Below are 20,332 nucleotides of genomic sequence, written 5' to 3' on the forward strand. Positions count from 1 at the left end.
GCTGGACCCTTTTAAACAATTATTGAAATTAGAATTATTAAAGAAAAGAGGACACAAAATTTGAAACACGGACACTGTATTTTCACAGAACCATCCATATTTTAATAGTTTTCATTCGTGTATAATGCTCTCATAATTTCGTCATTCATTCCATTTGAATGCAGAGCAAGAGACTACAAAGTTTTTCCAGGACGTCTACACCAAGCTACATATGCCTCGACAAACAAGTTCCACTCTCGTGTGGTAGACGACATCCAGGCAACAATGGCATTTAGCACTTACAAGTTTATCAATATTGAGAATAGGGAGAAAATATAGAAGGCAGCCTTTAAATTTACAGCATTTTTCATCTGAGCCTCTTCATTTATAAGTATATTAAAAATAACTCTGGCTCAGAATATTTGTTTCACCAATTTTGGAGCAAAAGCAAAACATTTGTAAATGAATATCAGGGTATAAATCTTTATCAAAAACATCATTGTCAATTTTTTTCACGATTGTTTTTTACATGAATGTAATTTGTATATCCACTAGTTAAATCCCTTAGAAAGACACATCAGGAAGCTAGGAAAGGAAAATATGTTTGAGGTCTATAAATAATAGCAAGGTGATTGTGCTTAAAAGTCACAGAGAGCTTGCGATTTCCAAACACCCCTGCATCTATTCAAAATCACTCTCATGTAACGGGCTTGTGAATAGATGCACGAGTGTATGTAACATACGTTTGGAAATCGCAAGCTCTCTATTATGTATACTATTGCGTAACCATGCTTGGTTCATGGAGGTCTACAGTAGGTCCAAATTGCATGACAAATGCATTTTAGAGATACATCTGCAGTTGGTAGTCATATTTCGTATTGTGTATATACAGCTATACACACAAAAAAAAACCACAATTTTGGTCCTCAGTATGTTGGTTCAGATGTCCTTGCGTTGACAGAAATACAAAAGGTATGCGATTGCTGGCACAAACAGGTAGGGGGTGTGTGTGTATTTGTTTTCACCAGGAATATCCCCCCATAACTAAAAATGACAAAAATGGCATTATTCCAACCGGGGACATCATGGGAGCAAAACTGATGACCCCGGTTTTCAAAAAAGTGAGTGAGTGGAAAACACAATTCTCAAAAATCTGCTTTTTTATTACCCAGTACCCAGTTAGTCGGAAAAAGACTTTTTAAACTGTGTTTTTGTCTTTTGACTCATTGTCTATCCCCTGTTGTCATGCAAAACAATTCTGGGTGAGCATGATTTTATGCACTCCGCACATTGGACGTGTGCTTATCGTGTGTGCATGTAACAAAACCAATCCAATTCCTACCGATCACTACCTGCCACAAAGTTAGAGCTGGCAAAGCACCACTTAGCTGATAATCTCCAAATTACAATTTCTCACTATCATATTCCACTCAAACGCCACTTTTCAAATCTCATACAATGCCACAAGTTGAATAACAAGTACCCACTCAATATATCCTACTGATGAAAGAAAACGCAATAATAGCTTGACCCATTTGGCCCCTTCCCCATGCTGAGCCCCCATCCGATGGCCTGTTTCATACTAGCCTGTGTAACATAAGACGGACTCCGCATTGATTCCCTTTGCTCATTGCCCCATTATGTTCTTTAGCCAGGATGATGGTAGACTTCATCCATGTCCCTCATTTCTCAATGAAAAGAAATATGTGGTTGAAATCCGGGGTTGAAATACTTTAGGAAGACAAAAATGTGACCATAAGTAGAATAACATATACACTGAACTTATTCCCTTCAAGCAAGTAAAATCTAAACCTTGTGACATTTCCAAGATTGGTAGTGACCAGTGGTGGTACCACCAGGAGGGGGGTGATCATGGGGGAAATACTCCCAGGCAGAACCCCCCCAGTAAAATTATGAAAGTTTCCACTTTTTACAGCAACTTTGCGTTTCCCCATGCCCCCAATACATTCTTGTACCACCACTGATAGTGACATCAAACATATGCATCTGTGTGTGTGAGCATTCTGATTTATGCAGCATTTTAAAGCCGACTTATTACTGCTGTAATTCCGAGAACAGTGCACATGTGAAGGCTACCAACTTAGAACACACCACTCCCACCCCAAGCCTGTAACAAAGTATGCCCTATAAATCATAGAGAGTAGAATAGAATGGCCTATTCAAATATGCCAAAAATTATACATGATGATAGACCCTCCAAACACAATCAGACTTCACCATCATTACCTCCCCCGATTGAAACTTTCAGATGATTTTCTCCATGCATTGAGCTAAACAAAGATTTGACCAAGTCTACTGATGTGAGTGAGGTTGAGAAGAAGAAACTGAGCATTTGTAAATTTGTCACCACATTTACAGAATCAATTGCGCTATTCTAGTTGCAATCTATACACCCTATGGAAGACACGACCTTAATCTCCTTTAAACAGAGGAGGTGTAGATTTCAAATGGAGTGACCCATTCAGGTAACCCCATTTGAAATTCACACCCCCTGTGTGGAAGATTTAAGTCATGTCTTCCATAGGGTGTATGGATTTCAGCTGGAAGAACTGAATTGTCGGACCCTGAAAAAACAATAACCGCAGTGGAATGATTACAATATTCAACCATTTATCTCCTATGTTCCTCTTTGCAAATACGAAAACCCACCGTATTGATAACATTCTAGGTTGCGCAAAATTCATCCCCGAACGATTGTGGCTATATTTGGCAAACAGAGAAATAAAAGAAAGCACGCTGAGCCCGGAGTCATTTTGGCTTTGACTCCTTCTGTCATTAATTTGTGAATTTTGAGGCCAGCGTCCTGGTAAAATAGCCACTGGGGTCGACCGTACGAGCCGTAACGACTATGCGGGGTTTCGTTTAACATTCATGAGATTCAGCAGAAACATTGCTAGCCAGTCCTATGCGCATATCGACAAGAGCCATCACACCACTAAACATTTTTGTGATAAAAAATAATTGGAATAAATATGCAATCATGCACACCATTTTGAAAACATGCAAACGTAATAACAGATTAATATCGCTGTAATTTACATAAATGTAACATTTTTATGGCAATATGAACTCACAATATTGATTTTTTTCTTACTTATTTCAAGTAGCTTAGTATGACTATGAACACACCCCTGAAGGGTAGTCAGTCAACATGTCTACAAAGCAAGTGTTTTTAAATGTTTAAAATGAAAAAATTAGAGCAGTCTGTTCAAAACCGTTTTCAATTTACCTAGCACCGACAATGTTTACATTTTCCCTATAATGGCTAGGAGTCCTCTTCACCAATTCACCTTTTGTAACTGTAACCTAAGGAGAACCGATTTAATAGCTTTGTTAATACCTTTCCTTCTTAATACTCTGTGTGCTGGCCATAGGCTTCAACATAAAACGCCCAAGTTTTGAGATATTTTCTCAAAATATCAAGAGCTGTATCAAGAACTACTGAAACGATACTATGCTTGTTTGTACTCATTTTAATGCATTTTTCATGCTGATTCCAAACATGGTCATGAAAGTTTACAATTCTGAAATTTTTCAATTAAAAAAAAAATTGAAACTTGTCGTCTGCAGTCGACACTCATATGGAGAGGGTTAAGCTTAAATAACAAAATGTTACAGATTCAAGAAAGTATCAATAACAAATATGGTTAATTCAAGAACCGCTGAACCAATACTAGGCATGTTTGTACTCTTTTAATGCATTTTCTGTGTAGAATCCAAATATGGTCATGAAACTACAAATTTCAGAATTATTTAGAATTATAACATATCCATCTGCTGACATTGCATGGTAAGCATATGGTAATATCTGACTATAATATTATACATTGTGCTATTCAAAAACTTTAATAGTTTGAACTTGTATCATCACATCCGAGTTAGATTATCACCGGCTATAGGTTGATTTCCAGCCCTCACAGAGAAGTGGCAAACGATGACGATGATGATGATGATATTATTACTGCATATAAATGGTAATCGATACATGCCTTATTGAATACATATATGTGACCATACACCACGAATGAGCCGTAAATGTCCTCAATTGTATTCTGAGTTACAGTGTAAAATCGGCATGAAGGTCGTATTCATAGGTACCTCAATTTGGTGCTACGTGTACCTCATTTAATGGTGTACGGTCACATATGTATAATATGAGGGTTCAGGACCAGAAGACCCTATCTGCAATAGCTGCCAGGTGTCATATTTTAAAATATATACAATATAGAATGCAGAAATGGTCAAGATGTACACAGGGCAGCTATTGCAGATATGCCATTCTGGCTCTTATCCTCAGTATTTGATTTGCATGTTAGAAGCCAGGGTTTACTGAGGAGGATTTAGGGATCTCCTTGTTTTGGGAGTTTGCAGATGTAAATTGGAATTTCCGGGAGAGCGAGAGCTGATCGTTCAGTCTATTTCCTGAAATACCTAATTCTCATATCCTGTATGTGCATGTAATTTGTCCTTTTTTGTGCTCAATTTGTCCCTTTTTGTACTCCAACACATTTCAAACTGGTTTTTTTCTCCATCTCAAAGCTAAAATTTCAATCTGTTATTGTGTAAAGATACTGTCGGTGTAAATTTGAATTTCCGGGAGAGCGAGAGATGATCTTTATTTTCAGTCATTTTCCTGAAATACCTAATTCTCATATCCTGTGTGTGCATGTAATTTGTCCTTTTTGTACTCAATTGTCCCTTTTTGTACTCCAACACATTTCAAACTGGTTTTTTTTCTCCATCTCAAAGCTAAAATTTCAATCTGTTATTGTGTAAAGATACTGTCGGTGTAAATTGGAATTTCTGGGAGAGCGAGAGCTGATCATTATTTTCAGTCACTTTCTTGAAATACCAAATTCTCATATCCTGTGTGTGCATGCAATTTGTCCTTTTTTGTACTCAATTGTCTTTTTTTGTATTCAAACACATTTCAAACTGTGTTTTTACTTCTTTTTTTCATCTCAAAGCTAAAACTTTAATCTGTTATTGTGTACAGGTACTTACTGTCGGTGATCCCAGCAAAAGCTTAAACAAAATTGGTAGGAATAGAGGATAAAATTGCCATTAGGTATTTTAGTCATCTCAAAAATCTGACAAAAAGGCAGAAATCGCCAGTGTTAATAAACATTAAGCTTGGTTCATGTGCATACAGCTACGTACAATTGTCACAAACTCCCCAAGTAAGGACCAAAATGTGATGTTTTAACATTTTTAGGATGTTTTTCAATTTCAAAATTGGTAGGAATAGAGGATAAGATTGTCATTAGCTATTTTAGTCATCTAAAAAGTCTGACAAAAAGGCAGAAATCGCCAGTGTTAATAAATGTAAAGCCCTGTTCAATTGCATGCGGATACAATTGACCAAAATGTGATATTTTACCATTTTTAGTTTGTTTTCAGTCTTAAGCTATTATTTATAGCATGCTCATTCGCTTTACAAAAATGTAATCTCATTTTTAATGATTTCTTTGATTTCTTTGATTTAACAAATAACTGTTTAATGATTTGAGATCAACATCCCTCCTTTCCTTTATTCGTGGAAATTTGTGGTTCCATTCCGTGGGGGGGGGTATTAAAAGCCTCAGATCATTTTGTCCTGGTGGAAGAAGAAATGGGACCCTAATGCCAGATTTTATATAGTATCCGATCAAAATTGTGTCTAATACATAATACTCCCCAGTAAGGGTCATCAAAATGCCATGCACAATGTCACCCATATAACATATGCAAATTACTTCATCATGAATATTAATAAGTGGTTACTTTTTAGTTTAAATTCAATATTTCACATTGCAGGCCATACAACATGTCAACAACTACGTATGTAAATAACTACCTCATGAATATTAATGAGACCCTTCCTTGTATTGTATCAGGTCAAAATTAAATCTACTTCAGCAAGATCAACAAATTGTGTGCATGATATGCAAATTACCACTTCATAAATATTCATAAGAGCTTTAGTTAGTGCTACCATTTTAAGGAGAGTCAACTATCTAACACTGAATGGCTAGTGTATAATTGACCGACAGCGGAAATTGCTTGACTGATGAAATTGCATTTTGTCCGCTCGGTTTGTCAAAAGCTACTATGTTGATGAAACTTAAGCAGCATATATGTAACAAAATACTGCGATGATGGTAAATTTTGTTAGTATAATAATAATTGTTCATATTAAAGAGATATTTTAATCAGTTTTAAATTAAATTCTAATTTAGGTTGTATTTTTCATGTTTTTTTTTTAATTCTTGGACCATCTTAGAAAACTGCAAAAAGCACACAAAATGTATCTGACCTTCTGGGTATAAAATATCTACATTGGGTTATTCCAGTTGAAATCCATACACCCCCGATGGAAGACATGACCTTAATCTTCCACACAAGGGGTGTAGATTTCAAATGGGGTTACCTAAATGGGTGACTCCATTTGAATTCTGCACACCTGTGTAGGAGATTAAGATCATGTCTTCTACAGGGGGTGTATGGATTTCACCAGAATGGTCTAGACCCAGGTAAAAATGTAAATAAAATAGAAATTAAAAGATACGCAGTTGCTAAAAATGTGAGCTTAGCGTTTACAAGGAGGGTAATTGCAAATACGTCCTAATAATTGACAGTTTTATGAAAACAATGCAAGTTCTGGTCAAAATGAAAAAGAGATGAGGCGGGTGATGGGAAACTTGGAATCAACTCTCATTAGCCTAGAAAAAAAATAAAGCTGAATTTATACTCCATCGCTGAGCGACAAGCGATTGGTATTTGACCAATGATGTAGCGCGCTATACCCAATGCAACAAAAAACGTGCTATCTCATTGGCTAGAAACCAAGCACTATCGCCCAGTGATGTAGTATAAATTCAGCTTTTTAGCAACATTTCACTTATCATTACAGATGACAGCCACCATCCATCCATATCATAGTATAACTTACATGTACAACATGAAATGTTATTAAACTTAGCGGCAAAAAATATCAGCGTACTTTTGCACTTAAATATGATACATAGCTGTATCCTATTTTCCCATCAGGCTCTTCCAGTTGAAATCCATACACCCCCTATGGAAGAGATAACCTTAACCTCCTACAGAAGGGATGTAGATTTCAAATGGAATCACCCATTCAGGTAACCCCATTTGAAATGCACACTCCCTGTGTGGAAGATTAAGGTCACATCTTCCATAGTGGATGTATGGATTTCAACTGGAATAACCCATTTTGGAGCAGACAACACTGAATGGGTGGCTCCATTTGAAATTCACACTCCCTGTGTAGAAGATGAAGGCCATGTTTTCCATAGGGGGTGTATGGATTACAACTGGAAGTGCCCGTCATTATCTAGTGCCATGTAACAAGATACACACTCTTGTACCGCAAACTTTACACAGTATAAAGCAACAAACGTTTTTTATCGCATGTTCACTTGCCAAGTATTTTCAAAAACATTTACTGGCTCTCATTTCGACCCGTTTTATTTTGAGAAGGTGTTTATTTATGAAACTGAATTCAAAAGATGTTTGCACTTGATGTATTTGTGTTTGGATAAAAATAGGGTGATTATACTCCGATTTACGGATTGTATAACACAGTTAACACTATTGTATAACACACATGCGGGCCTGGTACTTTGTATTGACAGTTTACATGGTTTATATTCTATAATGTATTGAAAAGGCAGCTTCACCAGTTCTAAAATTGGTTGGTGTCTAAACTTTTTAAAATGCTGTAATGAAAAAGTAATGATCCTGATATTCACTTAGTATTTAGGGACCTTGAAATGACAGTTTTGATTCGCAAATATATTGAAAAAAGTTAAATATAGATAGCCAACCATCTTCTCTTCAGTGAGAAGTATCGGGGACTGGGCCTGATGGGGGGGCACAAGCCATTTTGCAGCAAATTTTCCTGTGAGATTTTCTAAATTTTCAAATTGATTGTGCCCTTATGATGCTACGCTACTGCTTCTCCTCTTTTTTGACATGGACAATTTGATTCAAATAATGATGGCTAAAGAATGGCAATGAAATGGGGGTTTTTTTCAGAAGAATTGCTATGGGTGAGTGTATAGCCAAAATATTTTGTTTGAGTTTTTTGTTGCCACAAATGCTGCATTTTTGATTCTCTGCTGCATTATTTGGTTCTCAACTGTGATTTACAGCTCAATATGATTAGCTTGGTTTTTCCATTATTTTCAATTCTTGCTTTTCAAATTGTATCTTTTTTGTCGCAACAGCGAAACCCCGGTACAGAACACTGAACTACATACAATCCCTAATCATCCACTTCCTAGATGCTTCTACACTGATAGACTTATCTATCATTAACTTTATGCTTCACCAGAATTAAAAATTGAGTTGCAATTAATCTGCAGTTTAATCTTGCTGATTGCTTTTTAAAGGTAAATGTTGGTAATGTTTTGTCAGTATTCATCTGTTAAAGTAATTAGGAGAACATACTTAATGCTCTGCATGCTAGCCATAGGCTTCTACATGAAGTCCCAAGCACATTTCTCTCAGTGTTATCTTCAGTAGACAGTAAATTGCTATTACCGTATTCGTCCGAGTATAGTCCCACGTTCGTGTATAGTCCCACCCCCCGGGTTTGGAATGTCCCTGGACCTAGACCTGAATGCTAGGATCATCTAGGATCATTCATGGTTGACCTAAAAATATAAAAAAATTTCAAGATATTTTGTATTTTTAATATGAAAATTGATACTTTGTTTTCATGTCATACTCTATTAATGATATCAAAATGCATTCAAATTCAATGCATTTTGATATCATTAATAGAGTATGACATGAAAACAAATTATCAATTTTCATATTTAAAATACAAAATATCTTGAAATTTTTTAAAATTTTTTTTAGGTCAACCATGAATGATCCTAGCATTCAGGTCTAGGTCCAGGACACTTTTTTTTTTTTTTTGAAATTGAGTATAATCCCACCCCCAATTGTGAAAAATGTTCACCTAAAAAACGGGTGGGACTATACTCGGACCAATACGGTAGTAATTTTTGATTAAGTAGACAGCAAAGTTCTATTACTTATTTATTGTTATCTTCAGTAAATAGCACATTTCTCTCAGTCCTATCTTCAGTAGACAGCAAATTGCTTCAATGACACAAAGTTCTATTATTATTTATTGCTATCTTCAGTAAATGTCAGTGCTATCTTCAGTAGACAGCAAATTGCTATTAAGTAATGTTTGAATAAGTAGACAGCAAAGTTCCATTATTTATTGTTATCTTCAGTAAATAGCACATTTCTCTCAGTCCTATCTTCAGTAGACAGCAAATTGCTTCAATATATGACACAAAGTTCTATTATTATTTATTGCTATCTTCAGTAAATGTCAGTGCTATCTTCAGTAGACAGCAAATTGCTATTAAGTAATGTTTGAATAAGTAGACAGCAAAGTTCCATTATTTATTGTTATCTTCAGTAGATTTGTCGTCTGTAGTCGACACCAGTGTTCGAATTTAGGAAAAATAAATGGTTGTCCCACGGACAACCAGATTACAATTTCTGGTTGTCTGTCTTAGTTTTTGGTTGTCCGTAGGCCTACAAATGTGACTTTTGGCTAGATTTATGGTTGTCCGGCGGACAACCGAATCAGTATTAATGGTTGTCCGGCGATTTTTTAGTTGTCCCGGCAACCGGACAACCAAAATTTCAACGCTGGTCGACACCCACATGGAGAGAGTTAAAAAAAAAAGTTGTCTTATTGTAGTTTTGATTGAGGGTTTCTTGTCACTTCTTTTTTCCATCTTCTTGATGTAATTTCATTGTATTTACTACAATAATATCCTGTTACAGGGTCCCACCACATTAGATTTGAAACTAGAAATGAACCAGAAGTGGATCATTCTTTTCATTTTCTCCCGATATTTAGACTTTTTCGCTGAAAATTTGCTTCTAATAAACACCCCTTCTTTCAAAACATTGCATGCTCCTGGGGCATTTATTACAGACAACACAGCACCTATATTCTTCAGATCCAATTATGTTCATAGCTTTGAAATTTATCCAAACCATTAGTCTATTAAATCTGACACACCTCTGTGAACGATTTAAGAAACATCTCCCACAGAGGGAGTATATTTTTTAATGGAATTAGATAGTGTTGCTTATTTCAAAACCCATACTCCTCCTTTACACAGCTTTACTTATATATCTTCCACAACTGGAGTGAGTATTTCAGATGGAAGTCACCAATTGTCCATTGTATTTGAAACCCATACTCCCTCTTTGGAAGAATTTAGCTAAATATTCCACAGGGGGAGTGAGTGTGGATTTCCAATAGAACATCCCACTGCACCTTTAAATCACCAATCATTTTCATGCTATGTTCATCATAGTTGTTTACAAGCGATCCAATTTCATAATAGTCACACAATACACGCCGGATAATGAAGAATTAAAAACTGACCAAACCACCTTTCGCCAAAACCGCAGACACAACCAACCGGCGAGTCTATCATCACCATTCCTTAGCTATGCATCCAAACGTACACTCACATCCGTAAGTGAGAAAATCGGCCAAACACTTCCATACTCCACTGTGATAATACAACGTGATGAGAATAATAATGGCGGGGATGTGAAGTGACCGTCGTCCGACGGAAGGATCATCTTTTCAGTGTCCTGTTCATTTTGAAGGATTATATTAGACCTCGTGAGGTGGAATAGTGTGAGAAGCTTGTTTTGTGAGTCTAGTGGGATGTCCGAGTGGATGGACGGACGTAGAGTGGATATTATTATTTGTGTGCACAATGCTTGGTGTGGAGTGATACTTGCTTGGATCAATTTTACTTAGAGTTAAAGGTGCTTCTGTCTATAGATTAATTTTCACAGAATTTAAAGGTGCACTGGTTCAAAAGTCAATTTATAGCATAATCCAGGATGGTGCTTTTCATCAATTTTTATTAATAAAGGTGCTCTCATCTTTTTAAGTACTTCAAATGATTTGACAGTTGTTTTTTTATTCAAAAATTTCAGAATTGTAAATTTTCATGACCATATTTGGAATCAGCATGAAAAATACATTAAAATGGGTACAAACAAGCCTATTATTTTTGCAGAGGCTCACAAGATAGTTTTGATATTTTGAGAAAATATCTCAAAACTTGGACTTTTTACGTTGAAGGCTATGGCTAGCATGCAGAGAATTAAAGGTGCTCTGTCCAACAAATGAATTTTCTTATCCCAGTTTAAAATACTCAAACCAACAGCTGAATCGTACCTGAGCAAATTAGGTGATTCTTTTCTGCAAGTCGGTCATAAACAATATTTTGAAGAAAAAATTTCCAAACAATTTTGTAAGAACACCGCTATGGTGATAATATGCTAGTAACAAGTTATCTAAATAAATTGCACCTCAAGAACTGAAAACATTTTCCACTTACACTTGACTTCTAAATAAGGAAATGTCCTTACTATATAAGGACATGTCATTACTATATAAGGAAATGTATCCATTACAGCTATTCAGCAATATTGAAATTAAATCTATTGAAATAACAGTGATAAAATAATAACTAAATGAGAATTTGATAAAAAAATATATCAAATAAAATTCAGAGTTCATCCCTTCTGGGGGAAAAGAGTCATCCCTATTTTGCCCCAGTGTAAAATAAAATTGATCTTATTGATATCAAAAGGAAGGGAAAAGGGTGAGAAAAATGTCACGTAAATGCGTTTTTCACACTTCACTTTCACCCAAAAAAGGAAATATTCCCCTTATTTAACCCCAGGAAAGAAAAATATTTTTTGAATTAAACACTGACGGAAGAGAGGGGGAAAAATATGAAAAGAAAAATATTTTGTATAGAAATTAGTATGAATGAAAGTAGAAATAGATGGATATCAATGAATAAAAAGAGTGAATGGAACTGGAATAAAACCCCTTAAAGCTGACCCTTGAGGTGTACATATGACTGTTGTATGGGGGAAAGCAAATACTGTTGTAACAATATTTCAACATGAGAATATGATAGCTGCTGTATGTGAGATGCTGATGGGCTATTCCAGTTGAAATCCATACACCCCCTATGGAAGACATGACTTTAATCTTCTACACAGCTCAGGGAGTGGGTATTTCAAATGGAGCCACCCATTCAGTGTTGTCTGCTCCCAAATGGATTATTCCAGTTGAAATCCATACACCCCCTATGGAAGACATGACTTTAATCTTCCACACAGGGAGTGTGAATTTCAAATGGAGTCACCCACTCAGTGTTGTCTGCTCCAAAATGGGCTATTCCAGTTGAAATCCATACACCCCCTATGGAAGACATGACTTTAATCTTCCACACAGGGAGTGGGTATTTCAAATGGAGCCACCCATTCAGTGTTGTCTGCTCCCAAATGGATTATTCCAGTTGAAATCCATACACCCCCTATGGAAGACATGACTTTAATCTTCTACACAGGGAGTGGGTATTTCAAATGGAGCCAACCATTCAGTGTTGTCTGCTCCCAAATGGATTATTCCAGTTGAAATCCATACACCCCCTTTGAAATCTACCCCTCCTATGTGAGAGATTAAGATTATGTCTTCCACAGGGTGTGTGGGTTTCAACTGGAATAGCCCAAATCATGATTATTATTCAGTAATTTGTGAACAGGTTGAACTCCGAAAATTCCAAATGAACATGCTTGCCCCCCTCACAGCCTGCAAAAAAAAAACATTGTCCCCTCTCTGCCTGCCAAAATTGCTTGCCCCCCTCCCCCTTCCATTGCACATGCTAAATTTTTGGGAACCCAATTTGCAGACCTTGATGGTCTCGATATTTAATGCAGACTTTGTGGGTCTGTTTAGAGAATTATCACTGAAAAATGTGGACATTGTGTGCTTTTTCTCCACAATAAGGGACGTTTGGCGCATATTTAAGCATGTATCTCAGCCCAGGTGGACCGTTTGTGGATCTGAGGGAGTGTATTGCAACCTCCCTCCTCCTCCCTGCACAGTCCCTCCCCATACCAATGACACACTTGAACCTCCTCTGATAGTTTGTATAATATTCAGGCATGAAAACTGTTTTTAAAAAAAAAACACTGAAAACCGTGTTTTTTTTTACCATTTTCTGTGAATTTGATTCAGAAAAAGGCTGAAAAACACTGAAAACAATAACAAAAAACACTGAAATTGGCTAAAACACTGAAACTTTTGCTGTCTGAATATCATACTCACAGTGCTGGACATCAAATGGTAAGTTGATTCAACATAAGGCAGCCATGGTAGTTTTACAATGATTTACAGAAACAACAACATGATTTGGCAGGGAGGATTTTGATCTCTGTTATCAGAGGAGAAGTCTGTAATGTGTGTCTTTATGGGAATTATCATCAATGGGTGAAGTATGAGGTAAGTATGGTAGCTGCCTTATGCAAAAATATCTTGCACTTCTGTCATCAGAAATTGATATTATTATCCTAAAACAAGCGGATTCCAAATGCTTTATCATTTAGATCAGGCATTCTCAAATAGATTCTGTGAAGTGCTACATTAAAAAATAAAATAAATTAAAGTGCCATTAACCAAATAGAGCATAGTGTCTCATGCGTGGGGTCCAGGGTCCCGCTTTTAGGACCACTGCTTGGGGCCAGGGGTCCAAGGGGCATAGCCCCTAAAAGCTTGTGGGTTTTGGTCAATGAAAGTGGTATAGAAGGGATCTCCTGGCATGTTTTTGTTCATGTTTTCAACTACTTCAACATAACAGACATAATATTACAGATAAATACACTTCAAAATTATCAAAAACTTTTTTTCATTTTTTTTTCATTTTTTTGTAAATAAAAGGGTGTCGCACGCCACTCGGAAACCCGTGGCACGCACACAGCTATTTGCGGATGCCTGATTTAGATGCTATGCAGTGTGACACACTAGTTAAGGTCTTAGCCTTTGGTGCAAGAAGTCCCAGGTTCAAAAAAGCTGCAGGGCAAAAAAATCAGATCAAATCAGGACCCATGATAAAGACCTCATTAGAGTCAGTTCCGATTAGGGTAACACCCAATTGCAATGTCAGCTATACTTGTCTGTTCTGTAAAAATGCCTTAACCTGCTATTTAGAGCCATCCCCTTCACCAGGTCACACTTAGCTGATTGACAGGGTTGCCAAAAAATTTCAGCCCGAATCATGGGGTCAAATAATCGAAAAGTCACACAATTTTTCTCTTAACCATTGGTTTCTATGGGACAGGAAACTATCGGAAGTTGCGGGAGCCAATGTTGAATAAACAGATTATTTCATCATATTCCCACAAGTACGCCAGCTTACTGATCAAACAGCAGCCATACGGTTTTTGTCACTTCATTTGTACACACATACCAAGTCACATGACAAAGATGTAGCCCCGATGCCAAGTTCAATAACCACCTTAATTGTGCACGCGCGTGTACATGCGCTTGCAGATGGTAATAACGTAAGTAAAGATATCAAACGGGGCAGGTGGTGGGCCAAACACTGACGGATAAAATACAATACTTATGGTCAGAATTGCATGGGATAGGAGGAAGCAGGCATTCCAATAGTAACATTATGCTCTGAACCATGCTGGGTGAAGATCTTTCAGAAGATGTATGGATTTAAACTGCAAATCCATTAATGGTGCACAGCTAACTTGATGCTATCTACTGTAGACAGCACACTCGTCACTATGCTGTTGAATACACTGCACTAACCAGCTAAAACCATAATCATTAATAATACAAGTAAATCTGAACTAAACTTTATCTTGCAGTTGACAAACGTAAGTTACACTATGACATATTCTTCTCTTTCTTTCAAATAAACAGTCATGCAAAATTCAACACCACACAACAGCAAAAAGTCATTATTTTGACATTTTATCCGGGCGTTTTGACGCAATACACAATTTGTAATGCAATGTCCGCAAAAATCACACTCAGGCCTCCACGCAAATGTGTTACTAAAACCCAATGTCCTGCATTATTCCCGTTGGATTGTTGCCATGGCAACACCTAATGTCGGTCAAATTTCACGCCCAGGCACCTTGTTGTGAAGCATGGATATGTCCGTCTTGAACGACATGCCTGGTGATTCTAACAGCTTGTTTCACACCTCCGTGGACAGCCTTGCCAATTTTGTCTTCAAATCATTCAAAACAAAAAGTCCCAGTAGGTAATAGTAGGCTGCCAGTATGGATGACAAACATTAAGTTTGACTTGTTAAGCCTGATCCTGACTCAACTTTGCAGCGCGATACGATGCTGCGATGCTTTTCAAACATCGCAGCATCGCGCGATGAAATTAAAATGTACATTTCAATTTTCAACAAAGAGGACACAAGGCCACCATACCCTACAAAGTTTGTTGCTGATCAGTTATTATGTTTAAGCTGCACAGTGAGTAAGAACCGGACAGCCAACCATCTGCGCCATAACATAAGGCCCGCATTTTGTGCGGGCCAAAAATGGGAACAACACCCTAATTCATTAACAAGTTTTGAGTTAGAATTTGAATAATTTAACTTAACTTAAAGTTGCCAAAATATTATAATGCTCAAGGAAGCGTAGAAAACCTTACAAAAATAAAATTCACTACATAACAAGACAAGGCTGCATTATCCTCTTGTCTATATATATATACTGATATCTGAAAACAAGCTGTACTATACGGACCTCATGTCCCATTATCAACTAAACAAGTAGAAAACAGAGGACTTAAGACGTTTCACAAATACATTTATCAAATCCTGTCTACAGCAATCCCGGATATGGGGATGAAATGGTCACAAATAATCCTATTATATTGGCCAGACAGAGTTCAGAACTGGACTTAAGTTATTGATGGCTTTATTAAAGGAAAATCCACAGATTTTGTAGGGTGATCGACAGAATAATTTAGAATGTCCTTATCTGACTTCACAATTTAACATGAGATGACAAATAAATGTTGCAAAAAACGTTTCTTTGACAAAAACAGTGTGTTTTGTGAAAAGCATCAGATCCAATCATTTCTAATCAACTTTTTTGAGTAGTGAGAATGCATACATGACAGTCGCCAGTGAAAAAATTCACTGACCATCCAGGATTTGAACCTGGGACCTTCAGATCACTGGACCGATGCTCTACCAACTGAGCTAATGAGTCAGATGGAGAAGAGCAACAATGTTATTATCTATTTTATTTTATTTTATTTTATTATTTTATTAGATCTTATTTTGCCTGGGGAACAAACTCAGTGGTCCACACTGATTTCCAGTCTGGCCCAGGGGTCAAACAAAATACATCAAAATACAAATGAAATACATACAAATGAATTACATATCATGGATTTAACTAATACATCATATATGAAACACACCAAGGAAGCGCATCTGTAGGCCTTCAATGCAATACCCCCTCTATCATCATTCCATCCAGGAAGCTTTAAGAAAGCTGTCATTTTTGTACGTGGAGACTTGTGTTAAAAAATTATTTGAAATATGTATATGTAGGGTTTCCATTAATTCAAACATTTTGGTGCAAAATTTTGTAAAACTCATCTCTAAATGTCCCTTTAACGTTTATTTTTAGAAGATAGTCAAAACAACTGCAAGACTTATGATGAATATGGGTCACCATCCTATAGTATTAACCCCATGAGAACTACCTGCCGATTGGCCAAAAAGATGTTTTCATTATCAATTGGCCCAATCAGCAACATTGTTAGAATAATTTCATTACACAAAAAATTGGGGTGAATTATTTGCAAACCTCGATTCTGATTGGTGATTAAAGTGAAAATATCATGTAATTAACCAATCACAGGCAATGTTAGATCAGGCAGGTACTGGCTCAGGGGGTTAAGGTAAAGGATTTACAGATAAAGGTTAGAAATGTATAAAGATTTGAAAATGTGATTGTGGCATTAGAAGAAATATAAGAATATTATGAGAAGAGAAGATAACAGGTGGACAAAGAGGATTACTCAAAAAGGGCAAGGATTTCTATTCTCTAAATGTAAAAGAGTGAAAAACTCACTCCACAAAAGAGTGATTCACTTTTAAAACCACTCAATAAAGAGTGAAAACCACTCTAAAAGAGTGAATTTCAACTCCTTTATTTAACTCCTTGAAAGAGTTAAAAATTCACTCTTTTAGAGTGGTTTTCACTCTTTTTAGAGTGGTTTTAAAGTTTCACTCTTTTTTGAGTGGTCTTATAAGTGAATCATTCTTTTGGGGAGTGAGTTTTTCACTTTTTCACATTTAGAGAGTAACATTGGGCTGTTCCGGTTGACATCCATACACCCCTATGAGGTTAATCCCTCACACAAGGAGTGTGAATTTCAAATGAGGTTTAATACCTGAATGGGTGGCTCTATTTGAAATCTATACACCCCCTGTATGGGAGATTAAGGTAATGTCTTCCATAGGGGGTGTATGGATTTCATCTGGCATAGCCCATTTTATTCAAGATTTGGACAGATAGTATTGGGTTAGGATTCATGCTCCAAAACAAATGATAATGGACAAGAATCACAATGGCCTGTCACAATCATGTGACACATATAAATGAATAAGAAACTATCGTAAACATACCTGCAAAGATATCATCCAAGAGACGTCATACCACAACAGCAAGAAGCAACATGAAAAAGAAGAAGAAAATAGAAACAAATCAGTTATTAATGCGATAAACAATTTTTTATCAGTTAGAGAAGTATATAAGCAGCCTTTTTTTAGGGTATAGTTCATTAGATATCCACACAAATAAGCAAATTTACAAAAATTCAGTTGATTCAGGCTTTGCAAATGGAAGGTGTTATCACAACCCCCGCAACACCATCAATGGCTACAGGGCTATACTTTGATCAGCTCATAATCGGCGGACCTTAAAACATCGCAGATTAACCCTAACCCTACCTGTGGTTTTTTTTGCTATCGGAAGGGAAAGAAGAAACGAAAAAGGAGGGAAGGTGAGGAGAAAAGTCACTTGGCACCCCGGGATTCGAGCCTGGGACCCCTCGCATGCCACGCAGAAGATCCCCAGTATGTAGCACACAGGTGACGTTGGCCCGCCAACGATTCCCTGGGTATATATGACTTGGGCTGATTAAGGCCATCAAGTCACGTGGAATGCATGCACGCAGAGTGGTTTTAATAGTGAGCTTTTAGTGAGTCCTAGTTGGGTTAGGGTTAAGGAGGCCTAAGTCTAGGAAAAACATGCATATTAACCCTAACCCTACCCGTGATTTTTTTGCTATCGGAAGGAAAAGAAGAAACGAAAAAGGAGGGAAGATGAGGAGAAAAGTCACTTGGCACCCCCGGGATTCGAGCCTGGGACCCCTCGTGATGCCACATGCAGAAGATCCCCAGCATGTAGCTACAGGTGACGTTGGCCCGCCAACGATTCCCTGGGTATATATGCAGGGGTGTGAGTGGAGCTTTCCAAAAAACACGGAAAAAAACAAGTATCCATTAGTGTGTTTGAAGCATGCATAGAAAGCTTACCTACTACCATCCGTATTTGTGCGTATTTCATCATAAATATTAGAAGATTAAAAGCTATATTTCATTGCACAGTATTGTGCGACAAAATTACAATCCTGGTAGCCATGATATATCCTCTCTTAATTCCTTGTGCTTTTTAGTAAACATGTTGTCACACTATAGATGGATGGTTACGATTGAAAATGGTACAATTCAACAACCCACATGAAACAATTCTGCAATGGCGTCGTACGTAAACAAAACATCGATCCCAACGGCAACGTTCGATGACCGCTGCCATATGATATGATACTACACAATGCTACACATCCTACCACGGATCTCTATACATGCGGTCGTCTTTCGCAAATTAGTCTCATATGCAGGTTTAATACACGCAACGTAAGTTAGTCTCATACATTAAATTAATGGAAGACAGACGGACGGACAACATATAATGTATAAATCATTGGGGAAAAGCAAAACGGATTTTTAGTTTGGGAAAATAAAAACGCGACGCAGGCAAGCTAAAAACGCGGAAATTCGCGAAAACGCGGAACTCTCACATCCCTGTATATGACTTGGTCTGATTGCGTCATCAAGTCACGTGGAATGCATGTACGCAGAGTGGTTTTAATAGTGAGTTTTAGTGAGTCCTATTTGGGTTAGGGTTAATATCAATATGTTTTATTTGGAGGATTGTCTTGTGGTGTCTTGCCAGAAGCATCATAAGTTACTCATTGAGTCATAATACTTTCTTTAACACGCATAAACTATAGACCATTCAGGTCAACTATATCACTTTTAATGGTGCCCTACTTTTCGGCGTAGTGGTAAAAACCTAACAATTCCCGCCGATTAAAAGCTGATCAAAGTATAGCTAGCTACCCAGAAAACAAAAAATGTTTATAAAACATTCCAAATGTGTTATATGTGTTTTAGTTTAAAAACAAAAACATTTAAAAACATCACTACAAGTTTTGTTGCTAAATGTTGTCTTAATGTTATTGCAAAATATTGTTAGGTAACCATTTCTGCATAATATTTTGTCATCACTTTAGATTATGTTAGAATGTTCTTCATTAAGTTTTCAAAAATGTTTTCCAAATGTTATTAAAATATTTTGCACTCTTTATAACATGACTTTTAAACATTTTCTGTCAAACATTTTGTGTTTGCTGGGTATGTTCACCATGACTTTCCATGACTTCATTAACTTGAGTCTGAAACATAAATGCCCATTACATAAACCTATACTTCTAACATATTCAGATTCATGTCGCATACACACATTTCACCATATGATCCTACTAAAATAAACATTACATGCTAGATTCATGTTCTATGCTTTAACTTGATACCTTTAAAATACACACACACACCACTTGGTACAAATTTGGGATTCTGATGACAGGAATGCCATTTCTGTGGATAACATAGCATTATGTCAGAGAGTATATGTTACCCTTCCCAGAATCCTTTGCAACATGATGTATCGCCTCATTTCATCAAAGGCACTCCCATTACTTTGTTTTCATTGTGAGAATATACTGGCTAAACATGGGCAAGAAATAAACAATCTTTGCAAGATCTTCATTGAGGTATCCATTTCATCACTATCAACCCATGTTGCCTATAGATAGCAAATCAGTATTGAAAATTAAAATGGGAGAAATGCATTATGGGAAGCATAATATATCTTCTCTGGCATTATGGTGTCTCATCTAAAGCTACGTGTTTGGCAGGGATCTTTTCCTTTTATGATATGAATATGAATATTATAAACATAGTGAAGATAACTGGTGCTTGTGATCATGTGTTTGTGTTATCAGTTTGAAAGTCTATATCTGGCAATTGTTTATGGTGGTTGTATTATATAGATTGTTGAGGAAATG

The 20,332-nt window shown here is 36.7% G+C and overlaps 1 non-coding gene across 1 annotated transcript; it reads right to left on the reverse strand.

Moving 5' to 3' along the window:
* Positions 1-16,043: 16,043 nt before the first annotated feature.
* On the reverse strand, positions 16,044-16,117 carry Trnat-agu (transfer RNA threonine (anticodon AGU)). Its single transcript has one exon. It is a non-coding gene; the product is annotated as a tRNA-Thr (tRNA).
* Positions 16,118-20,332: the final 4,215 nt, after the last annotated feature.

This window comes from Amphiura filiformis, chromosome 19 (genome assembly GCF_039555335.1).
Source record: "Amphiura filiformis chromosome 19, Afil_fr2py, whole genome shotgun sequence".
Lineage (NCBI taxonomy): Eukaryota > Metazoa > Echinodermata > Ophiuroidea > Amphilepidida > Amphiuridae > Amphiura > Amphiura filiformis.